Source organism: Erithacus rubecula (genome assembly GCF_903797595.1).
Source record: "Erithacus rubecula genome assembly, chromosome: 3".
Lineage (NCBI taxonomy): Eukaryota > Metazoa > Chordata > Aves > Passeriformes > Muscicapidae > Erithacus > Erithacus rubecula.
The window spans coordinates 40720897-40737849 of NC_136689.1; the positions used below are offsets into that span (position 1 = coordinate 40720897).

The window sequence follows — 16953 nt, forward strand, 5'->3', positions numbered from 1 at the left end:
GCCTTATTGACCTTTTCTGTAAAGAGGGGACAAATGTTGCGTGTTATTCAGCAAACAAAATTACCAGAAGTAACAGACAGCAAATTTCCCTAAGAAAAATGGCTCTATTTTTAAGTTATTTGCAAATGTGCTCACATTTTAAAATTAAACCCATTTAACTAATAAAATCTGTGCATTTATATTTTAAGTCAAAATGATATTAGAATTGCAGTGTAATGCTATCAGAAAGAGAAGAATAATCAATATATTTAAAAAAGACAGCTATCTGCAAGTATAGTCTGGACTAATAAAAGGGGAAAAAAGCTAAAGTTTTATATGAACCGCAGTTTTGCCTGTAAATCTTTTTTCCCTCCAAGTTTCACATGTGTTAAAAAGATAATTTCATTTCAATCTCTTAGCTTTGTTAGAGAAAGAAAACATTTGAGGAACAAATGTTATAAATATTCATTCTTTTAAATTATGCCATAGTCAAGGTGTTAGCATGGGGTTCACAGCCCAGTTTAACCAGGTCTGGCTGAAACCGCACGGTCCCATTTAAAATGAGGCACCTGGTCTGGCAGTGCACACACTCAAGGGCAGTCTCAGTGAGCAGGAGAGAAGAAAGCAATACAGCAAGGGGTTTTTAAGTGTGGGGTAAGTCAGAGGCAAATTGCATTTTAAGTTTTCAGTGAATGTGGGGGAAGAGTAAGATCCATCCATTCCACTCGGGAGGCTGCCTGCTGAAATCCCATAAACTGGCTTACGCAGCACTTCCAAAAACAACCTGCTCACACCTCTGCTGCTTCCTTCTACCTGATGTACCCTTATCTTGCTGAAAAAAACAGATGCAGCCTGATTCTCAGCTGAGGGGTTTACTGTAGTGCATACAGCAGACATCATGCTTCCCTATATAATACGCTGCTCCTTGCAGTCAGATGCTGTTGGTCATTTGCATATATAGTAATGGAAGAATAAAAAAGGCAGGGAAGTAACTGCTCTGTCTCTTGCTTTCCAAGGAGTTACACTACCTTTCTGCACATTTCTAAACTTTCAACTGGAAAAACGCAGAGGGTGGGAGAAGCTGAAAAGGATCTGGACCCGATACCAGGATTTTTCCTCCCGTCTATGACAAGCTAGCAAAAGCACATACCTCTACATTTAAATACAAATAGGAAGACTACGTTGCAAAGGAAGTGCACACAAGGACAGATGTTCACATATCATACTGGACTGGAGGCAAACCTAAACCTTTCTGATAAGAATACATCTGATACAAAACCAATTATAAAGACTTTTTGTCATACACTGTGACCACTAGTATTTTATCACTACTTCTGCAGGGTAATCTGCAATTAAAGAGATAGCACAAGGAATGAAATATTTTTAAATCCTACTGGTATAACCCACCCCCTGAGTTAAATGCAGACAGCTAGAGAAAGAACATGCAGATCTGTCTATTGAGAGGCAGCACTGTGAATACGTTCAATTAAAAATGCGAAGCATCATCCTGGAAAAGGGGGTATACAGCAACTACATCTCCCACCAGGAGCCTCAAGTGATACACTTGTGCTCTTGCAAGGTGGAATACTTCTTCCTTCCCATGACCAAATAAATAAATAAATAAATAAATAACCTGTAAAGGAGGAAACACTTACCTTAATTTCTTTTTTTTTTGGGGGGGGGGGGGGGGAATAAAGATCTAAAGGAAAGAGCCCGGCTGCAGCACCTTGAAGAGCACAGACGCGTGTGAGCAGAGGCAGGGAGAGGAGCGGAGCCGGAGGCAGCAGCGGGCGAGGCAGGGGCGGCGGTGGCCGAGCCCCCTTTCCCGGCGGCAGGAATGACAATGCGCGAACACCCCCTCCACGGCACAGCAGGCAACTGTAGCCAGGAGACAGAGGTGCTCAAATTAGAAAACCGCTGCCAGAGGAAATAAACGGGAACCACAGCGACCCCCTCGACCCCAGCAGCTATCAAATCCGGGAAGATATAGTGCACATCTGTTTTACGAGGCCCCCGGGGAGCTCCAACTCCAGCTACTTACCCTGTCTGCATTATTAATAGATGTTAATGGCGCCATTATATCGGAAAAAAGCCTCCTCCTCTTTATATCATGGAAATTCCAAAATTCCAAGTTAGGTTTGTTTGTGGGTTTTTGAATTAAAAAAAAAAAAAAAAAAAAGAAAAAAGAAGGAAAAAACCCTACACACCATGAGGCAGCAAACAGCTTTTTGGTCCTGCAAACTGCAGAGCTGCACCCTCTCCCTTCACCCTGCCTTCCCCAGTCATCCTCAATATACTGATTTGGTAGACAAAATCGATTCAAAGCAGCGAACAACTGCAATAAAGCAAACATGCAGACAAAGACTTCCTGCCATAAGGCAACTCCTGAATACACAATTTTCTTTTTAATAAGGTTGTGAAATTTTTCAGCTAGAGCGCATACATTTATTCCCATGCAAATGATGCAGTATAAAGAACAGCATAATCCCACACCGTTCAGATTTTTCTTACCTAAATACACAGCTTATTTCTTCAGCAGAAGTTATCTGTCACCTCAAAAAGTATTATTTAGACTGACTCGACGATAAAGTATCTCCTGTCAAGTCTTTGATTTAGTTAATGAATAAAGGAATGTGATCCTAAAGTATCCCTAGGCTGTGTTTTGTTAAAGCCTGGATTTCCTCCGGGTCCATTCATCCTCAAGGTAGGTGTACTGCAGTCATGCACCAAAGTGTCAAAAGACCTTCCACAAAAGATATTGACCTATTTTAATCTGATCCATGTATAAATGCAATGGAGCCACCACTGGGAATAAAGTGAACCAAAGATGTATTTTTAACCCCTTTATAGCACCATAGGCAGGAGGAACAAATGCACATCAATAACAAACATACCCTCAAAGACTGTACGAGAATGCAGTTTGCTTTAACTGGATCTCCTCCACTGGTGTTAAATGTCATGTGAAATGCTACTGTTTCTCAGAGAGCCAGGCACATCTCTGCACTTTAGCATTGCTATCAGATAATTTTTACAAGCCTCAAAAAAAAAAATTAAAAATTTTAAAAATTAATAAATTTAAAAAATCCAGAAATGCCAAAACAGTAGGCTTCCCCAAGTCAGCTTTTACTCTGCTACACAAGATACCAATTTTAACTCAAATAAAAAAAACCACCTCAACGCCTCAAACTGTAGAGGGAAAAAAAAAAAAAAAAAAAAAAAAAAGCCATCCTTAAGGATGGAAACACCCCAGCATTAATTGCACGATGACATTTTTGCATATGTGGGGGTAGGCTGGGGAGAGCGAACGTGTCAAGAATCACCTTCTTGTGCTGCAGATGCATGCTGCAGCTGTTTGCTGGCTTCCCACAAATGAATGAAAAGTGCCGCTAATTCTTCCAAGACAAATGTAACCGATTGGCTTTGTTGCCTGCTCGCCTCTGTGGCTTTTGAGACCACGCAAGTACGCTGCAGACACAAAATCACAGGGTCTGGCTGTATTAACTGAATTACAGACAGCGCTGATGTGATCATCTTCATCTCTCTCTCGTGCTCTCTAATTATTTATCCAGATCAAGCCTGACTGCTGGAAAATTAGCTCTCTACAGGAGGTAACCGAGCTGAAAGGTTCTTTTTACCAAGAAATGATGGGCTGGCCTCTAGCAGTACATATGCCAGTGTGCAGTTGTAAGGAAATGTCACAAGATGTAAATTTGCAAGTAGATTTCTCATCCTCCCAGAAAAAGAAATAAGACATTTTTAGAAGACATATATATACATATATATATTTATACAGACACATAAAATAAGTAAGCGTCTAAATTCCTGACCTCGAATTTAGAAGAATTTATTTAAAATGGAAAGAGATGTGTATTGGCCACATCCTCTTTTCATTGCCTTACACAGTCAGTCCCACTTGCCTGTCTATGGCAAGTTCATAGTATTTCACTTGCACAGGATTTTCACTTCTTGCCAGCAAATGCAATGAGACCAAGTTTTAGTTCCGATGCTTAGGGGGAGAAAAGACAGCAGGATTTTAGTCACTGAATCAAACCAACCCACAGCAGAATGAACAAAACATAAAAAAACCAGGATAGTAGGGGTTTTTTTAAGCTCAAGATAGCATTTTAGCCTGCAGCAATCTAAAACCAACTGTGAATGTAATTTTTTTTTTCATTAAATAAATGGAAAATAAAAAGTGTTAAACCTGCGAGACAAACAAGGGTAGTTTAAAAGGAATAGCTTTGAAATTATTTTGCAATTAGCGAGACTATCATTACAAGTCAATTTGCTGTACTGCAAGCATATATGGATGTACATGCTTTTAATACACATTAATGCACACTTTGGTCCAATTCTAGTCACATGTAGGCCAGTATAAATTTTAGTGCTAGAGAGCTTTAACTTACCATCTGAAGCATTAAACACAAAAACCATGGACATTAAACGAACGCAGCAGTATGAAACAAACATACTGATTTTGATAGCTACAACCTTTGGAACTTAATTGTTCGGAAAGCAAAAGAAGAAGCAGATTCCAGGCTGAATCTCTTTGCTTGCTGCACTTGCAGCAGTTTCAGCACGTCAAGCCTTCCTCGATCTTTTAATTGCATTGGGTGTTATGCATGCCAGGGATGGGTGAGAATAGTTGTCAACCCACCTGACTGCAGAACAAAGAGCATTTTTTCTTCCAGCATTTGTTACTGATGCTTGAGCCACACCCTGCGTCCTTACAGAACACACACTCACATTTTCCTTTTTCCTACCCACACAGAGAGACGATTTCTTCCCAATAATAAAATAATAGCCATTCTCTAGAATTACTACTCTGGGTTTCACCATTTTTGGAATCTCCTGTGGGTTTACTTTTAAGAGACCAAGGAGGAATGTGGGTGCTGCTGCATTTTCCACAATGTGGGGAGTGCCTGAGCTGGGATGCCTCAGCATCCCACAGCCTGGCTCCCCTAGATCTGCTTGGGATGGCGCTGGCAGATGAGGGGCCTCACCCTGCTCAGCAGTCATAGGAGAGGGAGGGCACAGCCTCCAGAGCATTTGAGGGCAGAAAAATTTAAAACACCCTAACCAACCAACCAACCTAACCAACCAACAAAAAACCCCCAAAACCTAATGCTACAAGAGGGAAACCCCTTGCCTGGCCCCCCTACCCACCAGCCCCAGGGATCTGCCCATGGGGTTGAAATGCTCTGGGTGGCATTAACCCCTAATAGCTATTTGCCAAACCATGTGCTCCATATCACACCCCCTCAAACCCTCCAACAGCTGGCAGTTTGCAAGGTTGAACTCCTCCTGGTCTGGCTGGTCCGCTGCTCTGGACAAAGACCCTTCTGCCTTTCATTTTTTGCCTACATCCCCATTAGCAGTGCAAATCACACACACTGGTGTCTCCAGAATCAGACAGGAACAAGACTCCTTGTAGGCTGGCTATACAACACATCTACCATGTTTTTTGCAGATTTGCATAAACAGGCATATTCTTGACTGGATCTATTTATAAAATGACCAAGCAACATAAAGCTAGATGCAGACAATGCAAAAATTGGTACCCGCAAAGCAACTGACATCCCTTTTCCTGCCTGCCTGAAAAAAAAATCTCCTCCATCACCTCAATTATCTCTTCCAAAAAAGTCTGGAGACAAACACCACAGCCTCTAACATTGCCCCCACCAACCATTAATGAGGTGTAGCAACAGCTTGGCTGTGGTTTTGGTGGCTCCATACCAGCGGGTAGATCCTACGCATCTTTAGAGCCAACAAGGCAGCCCTGTCCCTCCGCATTTCCTGAGGCATCAAAGTTACACTTTCTGACCCAATAAAAGCAGCAGGAATGGTGGCCTTCACCAAGTTTCAGGGCAGGTGGAGTTAAGGAATGGTATGATTTAGCCTGGGTTATTTTTGCAAGCAGGAGTAGAGGGATTACTTTTTTTTTTTTCCTGTTTCCCTGACACAGCATGTGCACCCAATGTGCTTCCCAACCCTAGCCCAATTGTCCAAAACAGCTTAACAAGCAATGCTATGGCCTCTCTGAGGTTTAGTGTAGGGCTTTCTTGTTTGTTTTAAAAAGAGCTTTTGTTCAGTGTTCCTTGGTATTTGATACATTATCATCCACCAGTTCCGCACCACCAAAGAGAAGCCGTGGTGCTTTTGGGCTGTGGCTAAATTCTGCGTCAAACTGAAAACCGTTTGACGCAGAACCAAAGAAATTGTTGCCACTTGAACCTTCAAGATGCAGAAAAATAAAACCTTTTTAACTTTTGATCACATGATTCTTGAATAACCAGCAAAGCCCGCTTTAAAAAAAAAAAAAAAATTGTATATCCCTGGACATGTTAGACTGCCAACTGCTGAATGTTCTCGTTACTATTTTGAAATAGGGTGTGGGTGGAGGTACCTACTAAAGCTTTCTACAGCTACTGCCACCATTGCTGCTAATGGAGTAGGTGTTTCTAGAAATCCCTGCTCCTAAGGAGAAGCCTGAACTTGCATCTGCACCTCTGCTGGGACACACTGAAGACAGGAGTTTCTTGCACCATCTGTTATTTGCATCACCGCTGCAGGGGGATGCCAGCCTGTGACAGCACCCAGACCTGCTGCAGGCACGGTGGCAGCCAGGAAGAACAAGATAAGCTATGAAGAGAAGCCACCAAGACTGATGGCCACTGAGAAACAGGCAGGCAGCAGAGTGTGTGACACTGATATGAGCGGGCAGGATCTGGAAGCCACCATGAAAAACCCACACGTTCCAGGAGAGAGCAGATTTGTGGATTTTAAGGCACCTTGCTGGTGAAGGCATCACAGTATGGGAGGAGGAAGGACTCTCACCCCAGTTCCACAGCCTTGCTCCACTGTGAGCTGCCACACTGTTCAGACAAGCCTCACCCAGCTTTAACATGCAGTGGACACACAGAACAAAATCAGCACCTCCTCCCTCCTCACCTGATGGCAGTGACCAGAGGTCCTGCCTGTATCTCTGGGACAGTACAGCTACCAGACAGCAGGAGAACCTTCCCAGTGCAGCACACTGAACCCTGCTAGGTGCCCATGTGCACTCAGATGGAAGCGTCTGCTGAATTTTCATGAAACCTTCAACTTGTTTTCCTAACACTGCTGGATTATCTTTTAAACTGATCAACCCTGCTCAAGACTTAGGCAAATGGGTTTTACACTTTTATGCCACTGGAAACATGTCTGAAGGAAAACCAGGAGGTCTCCAGAGTACTGACACTGCATGAATAGGTAACAAGCCTTAAAATAAAAAAAGCAGTACAGAGCACCACAGCTCTCAATTTAAACAGGTATGTGAATACTCAGTATCTTTCTTAGAGATGCTCATGTTGAACCTGGGTAGTTTATCCACTTTTTGGCATAGTAGCTGTACCTGCTGAGACCAAAAGAAGAAAGCCAGCAGATTTTAATGGGAGTAGAATTGAACTAGCAAGTACCAGGACTTGTTAGTTTTTAGGTGACAAGTGTGCTGATAGTCCCATTACCATTCAACCTCTGAAGTCCTCAAACAGGCTATTTGTTGCCCAGCTGGACACCAGCCTCCTGGCACAGGGACAGCAAGAATATGCTCCCAGGTTCCCTGTACCTGGTGCACCCATCAGCCCTGACGAGTCCCCTGCAGCACCTGGGTGATCCACCAGTTTCCTTTTCTGACATGCTGCATATTTCTTCCAAGAGAACTCACCTCCCACTGGCCTTCCCTGGAAGGAATCTTAATCCTTCTGACCTTTCTGAATACAAGTCCTTCCACTCTTTATTTTCTTAAATAATCCCTATCTCCAGTTGTGGCCAGGTACACTTATTTTTTTCTACTTTCCATCCTTCACGCAAATTTCAACCCTCTGTGCAGGTTGTAAAGTTGTTGCTGTAGCTCTTTAGGAGTCTTTACCTCTCTCCCACCTCCTTTACTTCCTCTGAAATCCCTTTCCTAGTTAAAAAAGCCTACAAGCTGTTTCTCGACCATACCCAATCCTCCCATCACTTTGTCAGGAGCACTGGACTGTCTTTTACAGTCAGAGACAGTGATGATAAATGACAGCCTCCATAATCCAGCAAGTGCTGCTGTCCAGGGGCAAAAGTCACAGGCAGATGTGGAGCCTTCCCACTGAGAACACCACAGAGGGAAGAGGGCACATCACTCACAGCAGCAAATCCCATCCTCACTCTGGCTGCTTGGCTCTAAGCAGTGTCAAAGCCCCTTCTGCACTACAGAGCACACTGTGCTTCCGACTTCTCCTGCCAGCAGACTTTGTTTTCACTTAAAACACAAAACAAGGAAAAAGCATCTTCCATTATCCAAAAGAAGGCTGCATGCAGGCCTGTACACTCCCCACTTCAGCAGCTCTGATATTGACAGCCAGCTGGATAATGCATTCAAGCACTCTGGGGATCAAACCCTTTATCCAGGAAATCTGTCCCTGTTTGCTAAAGGAGCCCCTGGTGAGTAGGTTTTGAAGAGTGGAGATTCAAACCATGCTACCTCACTCCTAACCAAAGTGGGTTAGGAAGCAGGAGTGCCAGCCAGAAGCAGACTGCCCTTCTTCCCAAAGAATCACAAACATCTTTACAAATATTAGACCTCCCAGCACGCCTGGAAGATGTCAATAAACATCATTTCATCCAAGTCTTTGCTGAAAAAGCATTGCTAGAGGGAAGCTTATCTGTGTGTCCAAGGTCAGGCTTGGCATCTGTGACAGATTGAGTTGTCTTAAGTCCCTGCACATCTAGCCTTCAATCCTAGAATTAGACACCAGGCAGTGGCTCTAACTTTAAAAGAAGAAGAATTTAAAGAAAAGAAAAAATATTCACTGTCTAGCTGGAGACCCACTGGAAGACCTGAAGAGCTTCTGCTTCTCAAATCAGCTGCAACACCATCATCCCCTTTGGGAACAAGCTTTTCCCTGCCAGCTCCAAGCTCCTCAGGCTGTGCCCATCTTCAATGGCTCTCAGAACCAGTAACAAACTGGGCTGGGGTAGGGGGGAAAGCAGGCCATAGCTCACACTAGGAGTGTGGAGTTTTGTCCAGTTTTCTGTCTGGTCTTTCCTTGGCTCCTTTGGACCCGCACATCAGCCAAGAGCACAGACGTAAACACACAGCCACCAGCATCTTCACCAAAACACAACCTAAACACAAATATACCTACCACAAAAGTGTTTCCATTGGCTTCCAATGAACCTGGCAAGCCCTTTATGGTGACTTGCAAGCAGAGCTAGTGCTGAAGCACTGGCACCTGCTCTGGCACAGAAGGGCTGAGGATTGCCTGTGTGCAACTGTGTGACATGTGGCATCAGCCACTGAGTGCTAGATTTTTCTTTCTTTAGGCTAGACTAACCCTGTTCTGGTAAGCTGGCTAACTCTGAATCGGAAAGCAGGTGATAAAAGGCTCTTTTCTGGTGCCTTTTGCAGACACTCCTCTCTCAGGAGGATCCTGTGCCACAATGTGGCCACCAGCAGGGAACGCCTCGGCACCACTGCAGCCAACAGCACCATTCCCCCAGCAGTGCTTCTGGTCTCTGCCTTGCTAATATTTGTTTTAAGAGGTCCTGGTGAGTCAAGCTGCTCAGGATGAAAGTCCACAGCCTGCTGGCAGTGTGAGTGAGCATGGAGCCTGTGCTAACAGACGATGCCAGGAGTGCAAGGTGCACCTCAGCTGAGCTGATGGGACCACGAGCCAGCAGCGATGACTTGGGGCAGAGCTCACTGCTGGAAGCCCAACCAGGAAAAAGCAAGGCAGCCATTTTCCTGCAGTGTGCTCCAAAACTGTCTGCAGCATTGTTGCCTTGATAGTTAACCAAATTGAAAATTTACAACCTTTTTTTTTTTTTCCTCCCAGTTGTAGTCTAAATCTAGACTAGATCTGTTTTCAGAAGCATTCTAATTTAAGCTCACACTTTAGTAAATCCTTAAAATTAAGGACTTCTTATCTGTCAGCCTCCAAGACAAGCATAGGTTTTCAGCAGAACGAAGAGCAGCCAAAAACTCAGCCAAAGCTATCCATCCCCAGGTGAGGTCCACAGTGGCAAGTGTGACCCATCAGGACACCAAGGAACTTGAGTCCAGCTTTGCAGCTTCCTGCACATAAAGCCTGCATCTTCCTTCAGGACTTACATCCTTCATTTAAGACAGAAAATTAAATGTATTCAGCAGGGAAAGCTGTCTTTCACAAAGAGAAAAAACACATTTTTTCCTCATCTCTACCTTCCCTGCTCAGATTTGTCTCTTCTATGCATCAAAAAAAAAAAAATTCCAAATTTTCAAGAATTAACAGCATATTGCTGCATTACAGTGGACCACAATCACTACAGGGGATGAACAGCACAAGTCCACAAGAGCAGCTGTGGCTTTATATCGGCTAAAGCAGTCACCATTTATTTTTCTTGATCTTGAAATTGATGGGTTTGCTTTTAAAGTTCAAAAATATTAAAATGGGATCAGACCCTTCAGTGGAAATAAAACAACAAAATCCAAGTCTCTTGGTTTGTTTGAAAAGGCCAAACTTCTTCCAAAACACTCCTAATTTTAATTGATTTATATGCTAGACAAACACTTAAAAAGAAAAAGGAATATACTCCCAGCTATTTTTCCACCCAGTAAGACCCACTGGGCAAACAAACTCATATCCATTATTTACCTTGGGGCAGGACCCCGGCTCCTTAACCAGGTTAAGGGCCCCATTGTGTTAATCTTTACATTAGTCCAGCACAACGTGCCTCATAATTAAACAAAGTAATGTCAATCCTTCTTTAGTAAGGGGGCTGGGAGGAAGGACACCGACCCCCTCTTCCCTGTGGCTTAATCTGCCACCTCCTGTAAATGCTGCCATTCGTCTTTCCTTCAGATGCATTGCAGGAGTATTTCCATATAAGCCTTATTATAATGAAAACGACAGTGTGACAAACAGCTTTGCAAATAGGTCTGCTGCTCCAACAAAGCACAGACACAACACGCTGATCTGCAGCAATACCCTGCAAAATTCACAAATGCTACCAGTTGATCTGAAATCCAGTAGATTTAGGTGGTTGCTTTATCTTCATCACAACACCTATTTCCTCAGACAAAGCTGAAGAAGTAGAACATGTGCTCAATGCCTGCAACTGTTCCCCCAATCCCTTCCTTCTCCTCCCCTCCAATTTACATTGATTACAGGTTTCAAAGTCTTAGAGATTCATTTTTAAGTTCTGTTTAAAATGCTGATTTTTACTTGTTTTCTTTTCATCTAGATCAATAATGCTCAGATGATAAATATGTACCATTTATACTTCTTCATCTTATTGAATATCCCACAGCAAGCCTAAGAAAAATCAGTTCCTGGATAGCACTCACATTTCCCCTCTCCAGCCTATTCCATGTTTTATCTATAATACAATACATGAGCCTGAGTGTGTTGTATTAACGCAGACATTAAGTGCAGCAGAAAGGAACTGCATCTTAAAACGTTCACTGCTCATTAAAAAGTTTGTCTAATTTTATGATGACAGTTCAGCGCATACATTATTCTCTGTGAAACAGTGCCCCAGTGTTAAGACATCACCACATCAGTTTTCTATTCAGTCTTCACCGAGAGATGAGAAGCCACCATTTTCTTTTTGATACATGCAAATTAAATTGTTTGTCTCTACAGAAAGTGTAAACCAGGGAGAATTCTGCATTTCAGTGGCGATACCATCACCTAGCATTAAAAACAAGTATTAATTTGTAAATCAACCTCCTCAATCGTGTTCAAAGGAAGTAATTAAGCATTTAATGTACTAACAAACCAGCACAAATATTAGTTCTGTTTCCAAGGTATCTCACAACCATATAAAATTCCCCTCACGCTGATGATCTGCATCAGAACAGATTTTCACCATTTTCAATAGATGCAGGCTTACCAGAGTCTTGCACAAGCTATACAATTTATACTGTTTCAAATTTAGCAACATGTAAATAGCTGCTTGCACATATCTGAGACTATTAGTCTTGATTTTACTTTCTAGAGCATTAAAAAAATAACAGCGTCTTACCAGTACCCTGCTTACGAAATGCTACAAATTCTTAGTCATGCAGTATTTCCTCATTAAAAAAGAAAAAAAGCTCAAAATCATTTTTCTAGCAAGAGCATTTCGGAATGCCTTACCTCATTAAAATAAAGTTTTAAACAATGTCTACATTTAACTTACATAATGCACTGGGTTTGCTGTAATTATCTAGTAATTCCAACTATTCAGTAATACGGGAGACTTAAAGCACAGCTTAGGAACAGGAAGATTTGTATTTTTCAGCAACCCTGTGAAACTCTGGTGAAGTTAATTCATTGCACTGACAAGAAAAGAAACCTCAAAACCAGGCAAAGTAGTTTAGCAGCTGTATACAGGGCTTTTCTTTCGCTCGAGGCTTTAATAATTTCAACAGGCACAATTTCACAAATCATCTTTCAAACTCTGAATAGCCATGCTGCGATAAGAACCAAAGCTGCAAGAGTCGTGGCTCTCCAGTAATGCACAAAAATCCCGATATACAGGGCGGCGACTGAAAGATACATTCATTAACTTTGTTTTCCTGGCTTTAGAAAGGTCAAGTGGGATGCTGATTGCCAGTCAACCACTTTGTTTCAGGCATTTTTATTAGACAAAAGGCTTACAGTTAGCACTGCATTGTGCCCCACCCAGCTGGCTGAGAATTGTCATCTTCTCACTCCATTAGGCTGTAGGGCTCTATCACAATTTCCTAATTAAGCATTCCCTCCGATACATGTGTCTACCTTATAAACACACTCTGTTCTCTCCCTCCCCTCCTAAATCATCTTTTGGCAGGTCGGACACGAGGAGAAAAAAAAACAAACCCATGAATGAAACAATGAAGGAACAGGGTAGTACTGACCTTTTCTTGTAATAACGTCTTGCATCTCTCCCTCCCTTGCTGGTTTCTTAAACTAGGAAACCACTTCTTTAATTATGGGAAAGAAAAAACTCCAATCTTTTTTCAAAGCACCCACTCCTCCCCAAAACCAGGCAAGCCTATATCGGTCAATTTTTTATTCTAAATATATTTCGAGAAAGAGGATTTTTCCACGCACACATCCTGCATCAACCTCACTCCATCTGCATATGACACATCAAATGTAATGGGTAAAATAAGATGAAGTAAATAGTACTCTTCTCTTGCCTTGCAGATATACTGACACTACGCAAACGGACAGTATGTGAAAAGAATGTTAAAAACTTTATGCTTATGAAATCTACGTTTCAATGAGATTTTCAATAAATACATAAATTTAACCGTTCATAAGAATAGCAAATTACAAGTTTATAATGAAAAATGTCATTTACTTAACTCCTATTTATGTGATTTGAGGCAGCCATACCTTATCATGAAATACCAAGTACACACTGTGAGAGAATATCGAAGACACTGCTAGAGTCCAGAAAATATGTTCCGTTTTCAAAACAATTTAAAGTAATAGAACATTCTCCCAGGTCTTCCTACATACACTCAGTTTAACTAAACTTCTCATTTATCTTTTAAAGTGCAAGTCTGACTAACACTGGCCAACAATATTATGCTAATACAAGTCAAAATGGAGCATCTCTTAGCTTGACGGATTAAAGGGAAAATAGTCAGGTAGGACACAGTTTTCAGGAGAAGGCCCAATTCTTCCCTTTCTTCTATTTTTAAAACTTATCTTAGGAGCCATTATTTCTCCCCTCCACAGCATCTTTTAAAAACCTCTTACATCTCCAGACAGCCATCATGCAGCAGCAAGAGTTTTTAGAAATGTGGACTTATTTTCAAGGTAAAATATAGGTATATTGTGAAGAAACCTTACTTCTTGAACTAATATTTCCCAGCATGTATTTGACAGAATCCTATTAACCCACAATTACTTAACCTGTGGTGAAACGTGGCCAACTCTTCCCTTCTGAATGCGCATTTAATACGCTGATGTTTCATGCTGGTAACACAGTTTTAATTCTTTTTACAATAAAAAGACTATTTCCACATTAAATAAGTTGAATTGGTTACCATACCTTACTTTTGCTTTGCAGTTTTCACCTGTTCCTTTACTGTTGAGCGGTATTAATGGAATCCTTGGGGTACCTACCTTCCAACATTTTAATGGCTCAAGCAAGGCCATAACATTGTCACAAATTATTTGAAATGCATCTTATTCTTTAAGAAGGGATAGGTATTGATAATGCAAGCACTGGAAACACAGGTAAATTCTTTCCTAGTTACTTTTTTTTTTTTTTGGTATGAAAAGCAGAGCCTTTCAGACATTACCCATGATGCCCCAGAACCAAAAAACATCTGCAATATGCTACGCTCGCCGTTTGTCGCAATCGACCCACCTATTTAAAGCAGGGGAAGGAACCATTAATCTATTAAAATACACACACACACAATTCATAGGGAGATCTCTCGTACTTACACGTCGCACTGAGCCGCATGCGGGAAGGTAGCTGTGTCAGTGCCAGCCATGTTGAAGACCTGCAAGACCCAGGTATTTGTGAAGGTGTTATTTGATGGCTTTGTGACTTTCAACCATAAAATATCCCCTGCTTCCCCAGGGCCACCTACAATTTTGCTAATGATGTTCTAATTTTAAACGTGGTGAGAGACAGGGTAAGGGGAAATGTTCTAGATATATTTAACCTCTTGATGGTACAGCTGTAATGCAAGAATATTTAAGAAACACCTGAAATGCCCCTTCATGAGTAACTACTTCTTTCTTGTTGAAGCAGAAAGGTGAGGTGGGGTGGGCACCAAGCCATTGAGCCATGCAGTTCACACCTTCAGAGGTAAGGACCCTGCTTGGTTAGGACAAATGGTGGGACATGTAAGGTGAGGTTTGAAATCAAGGTCTCCTTCTCAAACACTTTTATCCCTCCTCTCCCTCCAAGTAGGTCACCCCTCTCAGCTGATTTTGTGTAATTGCTCTAGTTTGTTAAAAAGCAAAAAGAACCCATCCTGCAACATATGCTGCCAGGAGAGCTAGTGCCCTACTGCAAGAGGGAGAAGGCTTGCTAAAAGCCATTATTGCTAAAAGGGAGCATCCACCCTCTATGGCCACTTTAGACTTTTTCCAGGTCCTGGATTTCTCAAAACCAGTTCAGCAGAAGCAGCACAGCAAGGGCGTTTCCTGGTGGCTCCCTGCTAATGACTGCACCGAGCTACAGCCTGATCACCAAACCACGACTGCACGAGGGCAGCCGAGCTCTCCTCATCCCAAACGCAGTGCTCGAGCTTTACCTGGGCATCCCCCCTCCCGGGTGACAGGGAATGTGCTGTGTCGGTGCGGAAGCCTGATTGCTCATTCCCCTCCAGTCCCTGGGGAGAGGTGGGTGCTCTGGGGCGCTCCCTTGCCCGGGGATCAGGCGGCACTGCTCTTCTGGAACCTTCCTGCGCATGCCAGTCCAGTGCCTGCATCCCAAAATGTGCCGGGCAAAAGCGCGCTCCTGGAGAGCGGCTGCTCTTCCCGACACACCAGCAATCAGAGGAGGGCTTTTTCATATACTCTATTTCCCAACGAAACCATAAAGTAATTGATTGCGCTTTGCTTGCTCCATTCTAGCACCTACGCGGTGGCTAGAATGTGAAGCCCGCTAAGTTTGGAGGGGTTTTGACTAAAAAGCCCCAGAAAACCCAAAACCCAACTGAGACCAGAAACACACACCCCGAAAACCGAGGAACAGCAGCACCCTTTTCCCCACAGCTGCTCTCAGGGACGCGTGTCCTGCACCCCCTAGTCGTCCAGCCCCGACTGCGCCGTGCCCGCAGCAGGCTCCGCATCGCCCCGCACCGCAGCTGCCGAGGCAGGGCCACGCTGCTGCTCCGCCAGCCCGCACAGCGCTGCGGGAAGGGCAGCTCGCCAAGGCGAGCCCCCCACGCCAGCGTCCTCACCGGGCGGCGGCGGCGCGGCAGCCCGGCCCCCGGGACCGCAATTTTGTTAATGCCACTTCCCATCCTAAGGAGTTCTAGAAACTTTCCTGGAAGCGCCCGGGGCGAGCCTCGGGCTGCCGTAGCGCAGGTGCCCGGCCCCGGCCGCGCATCCGCCCGCCCCGGGGTCGCGGTGCCGGTGCGGGCAGGACGAGACTCTCCGCTCCACATCCCGGGCGGCCGGAGCGCTGGGGCTCCGCGGGGCTGCACCGCCGCCCCTCGAAGTCCGCACCCCCGCCGCCCACGCCCCCCGGCCCCCGAGCCCCGCAACAGGTACGACCCGGGCGAGCCCCCCGCGGCCGCCGCCCCCCGGCACCTTCCCACAGCGGCGGCGGCGCCGCTCCCCCGCCCCCCGCGGGGAGGGGAGAGGATGGGATGGGGTGGGGTGGGGGGGCCGGAGCCCCGCGCCCGCCGCCCGCGCACTCACCCCGCAGCAGCCCCGGCTCGGCACGGCTCGCCCACCTGCCGGGGCCCGGCGCGGCGGCGGCGGCTCGCAGCCTCCCGTACTGCAGGAGGCAGGCAGGGGCGGGGGCGGCGGGGCCGTATATACCAGGCACCCCCGCCCCCGTCCGCGGGGAGGGGGGGACGGCCGGTGCGGGGGGGGCGGCGCGGTGAGCGCGCGCGCGCGGCGACGGCGGCGATCAGGTGACGGGGCAGCCCCCGACACTGCGGAGCCGGGCGGGACCCGCCGGGCGGCGGCCCGGGGGGCGGGGGAGCACCGCGACACGCCGGGGGCGGGCGGGCCGTGCGCGGCTCCGGAGTGCCGCGGCGAGGGGCTGATCGGGAGCGGCTCCGTGCTGGGGGTCCCGGAACCCTTCCCGTCTCCCGGCCATCCCGACGCGCTCCCGGCTGCGGACACCCCACGCAGCACCGGCGGGCCCGCTCCGTCGGAGGTGCCGCTCCCGCCCTGCCCTGCCCGGCCCTGCCTCCCCGGGGTCCGTACCGATCGCTGGGTAGCGCCGCCGCAGTGAGTTCCCCGCTGGCGAAGGTGCCCGAGCGCGGGGAGCGGAAAGCGGCGTGCCCAGCCCGTTCTGGAG

The 16953-nt window shown here is 45.4% G+C and overlaps 1 long non-coding RNA gene across 1 annotated transcript; it reads right to left on the minus strand.

The window, feature by feature from the left end:
- Window positions 1-1769: 1769 nt before the first annotated feature.
- Window positions 1770-16463, minus strand: LOC306800439. Its single transcript, XR_013773833.1, has 3 exons — window positions 16344-16463; window positions 14409-14467; window positions 1770-1857 (listed from the first exon to the last, which is right to left on the minus strand). It is a non-coding gene; the product is annotated as an uncharacterized lncRNA (long non-coding RNA).
- Window positions 16464-16953: the final 490 nt, after the last annotated feature.